The sequence below is a fragment of the Sinocyclocheilus grahami genome, unplaced genomic scaffold (genome assembly GCF_001515645.1).
Source record: "Sinocyclocheilus grahami isolate Dianchi unplaced genomic scaffold, SAMN03320097.WGS_v1.1 scaffold1625.1, whole genome shotgun sequence".
In the NCBI taxonomy this organism is placed as follows: Eukaryota; Metazoa; Chordata; class Actinopteri; order Cypriniformes; family Cyprinidae; genus Sinocyclocheilus; species Sinocyclocheilus grahami.
The window spans coordinates 60,803-67,651 of record NW_015506804.1 but is presented as its reverse complement, the minus strand read 5'-3'; the positions used below and the strand labels follow the sequence as shown (position 1 = coordinate 67,651).

Below are 6,849 nucleotides of genomic sequence, written 5' to 3'. Positions count from 1 at the left end.
CACACACACGTACGCACACACACGTACGCACACAGTCACAAATATTACATAATATAAATCAAAAACAAAAAAAAACTGCTTTATATCAAGTGTAATTTATCCGTTTCATTCAAAATGTTCAAAATATTCCTTAAAAGCTTGAAAAATCCTAAAAGCCAAAGAGAACTGAATCACATTCTGTAACTGCAAACACACACACATGCAGCAGAAGAGCCGCGGGTCACTGCGGGTTCATCATCAGATCTGAGCCGTGACCTTCAGTAAAATCAGCTCAAGCAGCACTGAGCTCCTCTAGAGCGCCAGCTAAAAACACCAGCTTATCAGAAGTTAATTTGCAGTTAATTAGAGGGGATATCCACTGGAGGCCTGATGGAAATAGCAGCGCGTGCGCCTCTCCACCGATCCGGCCTGGTTTACGCTCCCTCCAGGGATTCAGAACGCTCCGATTTAGCCAAACGTATTTCAGGAGCGCCGTGAGAATATGCCTTTAAAAGGAGAGTGAAACCACGAGCTAAACACGGCAGAACAACAGCATGCGCTGGGATAACAGTACTTCCAGCAGCAGATGACAGACGTGTGCTGCTTTTAGAGCAAATTCCTTTCAATTCTGGAAAAAAAAAGAGCCGTTTCAGTTCCACGTGCCCTTTATGTTCAATCGCTCACAGTTTACTGCGCTGATCAAACTCATTACCAGAGAAACACATGCACCGCTGATCACATCACAATACCGTGGTACTTTGAGCGATACCCTAGTACTGAATGATCACTTCAGTTCAGTGGCATGTTTACATTCATGGCAAGAAACAAGTGAAAATACAAGTAAATGAATACATGACCCTATATAAAACACATAAAAATAAAAAACAACTGTAAAGGTTTTTGAGGTTTATCTAAAAACTAACTTACTATAAAGAATAACCAGGGTACGTATGAAAGTGTTTTTGTTCACGATGATGCAAATACAAACCATTATAACAAACAACAACATCAGCTGCTGAAATCAAACACACACACTCACAAAAAGACATGCATATGCACACACACAGAAACGCGCACACACACTCTCACGCAAACGTGCACACACAGAAACGCACACACATGTAAATGTACATGCAAACTCACACACAAACACAGAAATGGACACATGCGGAAATACACACACACAAATGCGCACACACTCACGCACACTCACACAGAAACACACATGGAAACATACTTGCAAACTCACACACGCAAACACGCATGGAAACATACTTGCAAACTCACACACGCAAACACACATGGAAACATACTTGCAAACTCACACACGCAAACACACATGGAAACATACTTGCAAACTCACACACGCAAACACACATGGAAACATACTTGCAAACTCACACACGCAAACACACATGGAAACATACTTGCAAACTCACACACGCAAACACACATGGAAACATACTTGCAAACTCACACACGCAAACACACATGGAAACATACTTGCAAACTCACACACGCAAACACACATGGAAACATACTTGCAAACTCACACACGCAAACACACATGGAAACATACTTGCAAACTCACACACGCAAACACGCATGGAAACATACTTGCAAACTCATCCTTCACCTGAAATGTTTGTCTTTTCATCCTGAAATGTGAGGAAAATGTTGGATCACAATAATTAGGAACCACAGTTTGCACAAACCCCTTCACTGGATTGGGATGTTCTCTTTTATTCTGGAGGGCAAGGGCAGTGACTGTAACATCGAGTGTATTTTGCAGTATTAAACACGTATTTATACTGATTTCATCAGGCTCTGAGAATTCTTCAGAAAGAACAGAAAGAATGTCCTTCTCAGCTGCCATAGCTGCAACTCTTGCGTCATCAGAACAGAGTTCAACGCACCACCGTTTCCATTTAAAACACGTTTTGCACCGTTTTGTCGGAGCTGAACGCAGCCCAGAAGAGTTTCTTACCTGGCAAAACTCCCGCAGCCACGTCTTCTGTAGGTTCTCCGGCTGAAAGAGGAAAGAGAGACGGATTCAGTCAGGCGTTCAGTGATACTTCATGAAGACCCGTCTTAATTACATTCATGCATTTGGCAGATTTGGCAACTTGCATTGAATTCAAGGAGCATATTTACAGTTTATCAGTTCTTTATTCTAAACTTCTCAGAACATGAGAGGTAAATTGATTTCTCAATTCTCAAATCTTTGTCCAATTCAGGATTATTATCATTAATTAAAACTAAAACCATAAAAAGGACTTGAAATAAACATTAACTGAAATGAAATTTTAAACATGTAAAAAAAAATATATATATTTATTTAAGCTAGTTGGCAAGGCAACATTTCTCCCTTTTGTTTAGTTTCAGTAGAAAACAATTATAGCAGTATATCCTAACCTAAAACCTCCTTAAAGGAAAAGCTCCTTAAATAGATTTTTAAGAATGTGTGCAACCCATAGACTGTATGCAAACTCACACACGCAAACACGCATGGAAACATACTTGCAAACTCACACACGCAAACACAGAAATGGACACATGCGGAAATACACACACACAAATGCGCACACACTCACGCACACTCACACAGAACGCTCCGATTTAGCCAAACGTATTTCAGGAGCGCCGTGAGAATATGCCTTTAAAAGGAGAGTGAAACCACGAGCTAAACACGGCAGAACAACAGCATGCGCTGGGATAACAGTACTTCCAGCAGCAGATGACAGACGTGTGCTGCTTTTAGAGCAAATTCCTTTCAATTCTGGAAAAAAAAAGAGCCGTTTCAGTTCCACGTGCCCTTTATGTTCAATCGCTCACGGTTTACTGCGCTGATCAAACTCATTACCAGAGAAACACATGCACCGCTGATCACATCACAATACCGTGGTACTTTGAGCGATACCCTAGTACTGAATGATCACTTCAGTTCAGTGGCATGTTTACATTCATGGCAAGAAACAAGTGAAAATAGAAGTAAATGAATACATGACCCTATATAAAACACATAAAAATAAAAAACAACTGTAAAGGTTTTTGAGGTTTATCTAAAAACTAACTTACTATAAAGAATAACCAGGGTACGTATGAAAGTGTTTTTGTTCACGATGATGCAAATACAAACCATTACAACAAACAACAACATCAGCTGCTGAAATCAAACACACACACTCACAAAAAAAGACATGCATATGCACACACACAGAAACGCGCACACACACTCTCACACAAACGCAAACGTGCACACACAGAAACACACACACATGTAAATGTACATGCAAACTCACACACAAACACAGAAATGGACACATGCGGAAATACACACACACAAATGCGCACACACTCACGCACACTCACACAGAAACACACATGGAAACATACTTGCAAACTCACACACGCAAACACACATGGAAACATACTTGCAAACTCACACACGCAAACACGCATGGAAACATACGCGGAAATACACACACACAAATGCGCACACACTCACGCACACTCACACAGAAACACACAGGGAAACATACTTCTATTATTTTGGTTTGTGAGATCGGAGATCGTGTACAAACATTCAGGAGGACACAAACTTCTTGAGAATGCTGCCCCGTGACTTTTATTAATAAAATAGATTAAATAGCCTACTGGAGAGATGCACAGACGCAGGTAGGCTAATTCCCACAGGCAACTGTCACCTCTCTCTCTCTCTCTCTCTCTCGGTCTCTCGAATAATTAATTCAAGTAGCTAAATGTTATAATTAATTAATTCAAATAAATGTGCTCTTACTGCACTATTTCATCTCTTTCTGATCTGAAGCGGGCAGAATGCGGAGCTAACGAGCTGTAGCTTCGCGTCAGGTGGTTCTTGCCTTTACGTCGTGCATTAAAATCGTTAAATATACAGCAAGCCGTGCATTATCCCTTATGTATTCGCTCTTTAGCAGCAGTTTTTTACAGCAATATTTAAATGACGTGGACATTCTTGGTGTACCCAAAATGGTCCCACACTATCGACAGGCATTTCTCTGCTGGAAATAAAGCTTCGCTGTTTGGTCCCTCTGTCAGTTCATCTAGTGTGTGTAGTAGCCTCCGTGTCTCTGATAAGCACGTCATTTTAAGCTGGTGCACCGCTAGTGTAGCTTTTTTTGTTTTGCGCAAGCTGCAACAGTTCCGTTCCGTGTAACAGAAACACTCGGTTTAGGGGAACCTTTACGATTAATTAACCGTGACGTTTTAAATCGTGGTTAATCGCGAAACCGGTTAATCGCTGCATCCCTAATGGACATTACATTCACACACACAAACACGTACACACACGCTCACGTGCACACTCTCACACACACACATATAAACACACACTCTATTGATCATCTTAAAGGGACAGTTCACCCATAAATCATCACTCAGTCATGTTCAAACCTGTATTCTGTGGAACACAAAAGAAGAAGAGTTACTCTGTCTGTTTATTATTAATAATTAACAACAATAATAACTATTATTATTATTATTATATCACTTAAAAATATATTAATATTGTAATATAAAATCTGCACTGTAAAAAATGAATATTTCATAACATTAATTATTGATTAAATTATATAAATATATATGAATTATTTTACTTTAAACTGCAGAAGTAAAGTTACAATAGTTATGTCTCCGTATCTTCAGCTGCAAGAGTTAAACCCTCAAGCTTTTATTAGAGTGGAAAACAGCAGGGAATCCTTTAAGGTTCAGTGAGATCAGGTCTACAAACACGTCTCATTACAAATCGAGGGAAACGCTGTAATCATCATATATGCATGCGTAAATACAGTGGAAACTCCAACATCTCCCGAGGAGCAGTGGTGCATCACGGCAAACAGAGGCGAACCTTGGACAAACGCCCGTCTGTACGTTTGCAGATCACACTTCCAGAAAACATGAGCTGACGGTGAGCCGGTCTGACGGGGGTTCCTTAAACAAACATCCCGCACTTACTGCTGGATTACCAGCTCATGTCACACACTGACAGAACCATCACAGAACAACACATGAGCAATCAGGCCTCGGGTTCATCATCGAGGAACATGTCAGTGTTATACTAGTAGAGATGAGCTGGAGATCAGTGACGGAACCAGGACAGAGAGTCTAGAGAGAATCGGTGCTAAAAATACTGACAGAGAGAGAGAGAGAGGGAGAGTGGGCGGGTCTCCACAGACTGATGCTCGTCTCTGATTGGCTGCTGGAATCTCTCAGTGAGAATCGCTGGCTCTTGATTCTCATCACTCATTAGAGGACTGGACTGTTTTCAGTCTCACACACTCGCTCCCTCACACACACACACACACACACTCACTCACTCTCACACACACACTCTCACACGCTCACTCACATACACTCGCTCACTCACACACACACACTCACTCTCACACACACTCTCACACGCTCACTCACATACACTCGCTCACTCACACACACACACACACACTCACTCACACACACGCAGTCACTCACTCACACTCTCTCACACACTCAGTCAGTCACTCACTCACACACACACACACTCTCTCTCTCTCACACACACACTCGCTCACTCACACACTCTCTTACACACACACACACACACACGCTCACTCACTCACATACACACTCGCTCACTCACACACACACACACTCTCACACACACACACACTCACACTCAGTCACTCACTCACACACACACACACTCACACGCAGTCACTCACTCACACACACACTCACACTCAGTCACTCACACTCGCTCACTCACTCACTCACACCTAGGTGTGCTATTTGATAGCAATCTTTCGTTAGAAAGCCACGTTTCTAGCATTTGTAAAACTGCATTTTTCCATCTCAAAAATACATCTAAATTACGACCTATTCTCTCAATGTCAAATGCAGAAATGTTAATTCATGCGTTTATGACCTCAAGGTTAGATTATTGTAAAGCTTTATTGGGTGGTTGTTCTGCACGCTTAATAAAACTCCAGCTGGTCCAAAATGCAGCAGCTAGGTAGGTTTATTTAACCTACATTAAATAATGCATTTGTTGCATGCATTTTAACCATAGACTGTATAAAAACATGGATGTAGTGTCTGTGACGTCACCCGTAGATTTCCGAAGAGCGTTTTTGAAGCTCAAAATTGGGCGGAGGCGGCCGTCGCCATCTTGGCAGCGTGTCACTCCCGGATAATCGAAATGCCACATGACATTCATGACATATTTGATTTGACTGGACTTTAAAAACCATTATCATTAGTTTCCCAAGGAGCAAAAAAGCCACGTGAATATAAATTAGGCTATATTTATGAGCGTTGAATGAACTCTTGAAATTTGGCATTCAAACCAAACACAGCCAAACAGCAAACAAAAAGCATTCATATTAATTTTTCTAAAAAAGAAAAAGCATACTGTGCTTTAACGCGTCTAAATGTTTGCTATTGCTAAGTCTGGCAGCTGCGCTACAGAAAGCTATGGAAATTATAGTTTAGAAGCGGTAGTATTGGTGTAAACTAGCGGCTTACCCTAACTAACACTACTACACCGGGCGCTAACGTCGCGACACGTTGCGTCAAAGCGCACAGATCCTGATTATAATAAGTGGTTCTGTATCGGCGCGCAAGCGCTACATAAACGGATGCCGCGTTCTCTGCCTGCCGCGCTCCACTCGCTTGCGCTACCGACAAGTTGACAAACGGATATAGAAAGTGCGCTTTGATGCATCCAGTGTAGAGACGGCGTTAGGACGTGCCAGACCATTTTCTTTTGCAAGTTTCAGCTCATACATCTTTGGTGTAAACTCGCCTTAACCAAACGCCCTTCAAGAACACCTCAGCACCCCCCTTTCAAAAATA

General features: G+C 41.7%; 1 long non-coding RNA gene across 1 annotated transcript in view; it reads right to left on the bottom strand.

Annotated features, from left to right (window-relative positions):
• LOC107571645 (uncharacterized) overlaps positions 1 to 6,849 on the bottom strand; it is a 51,903-nt gene that overhangs the window by 13,416 nt on the left and 31,638 nt on the right. The window contains exon 2 of the long non-coding RNA XR_001607213.1: positions 1,967 to 2,008. This is a non-coding gene — a long non-coding RNA (uncharacterized lncRNA). The remainder of the gene's footprint in view (positions 1 to 1,966; positions 2,009 to 6,849) is intronic.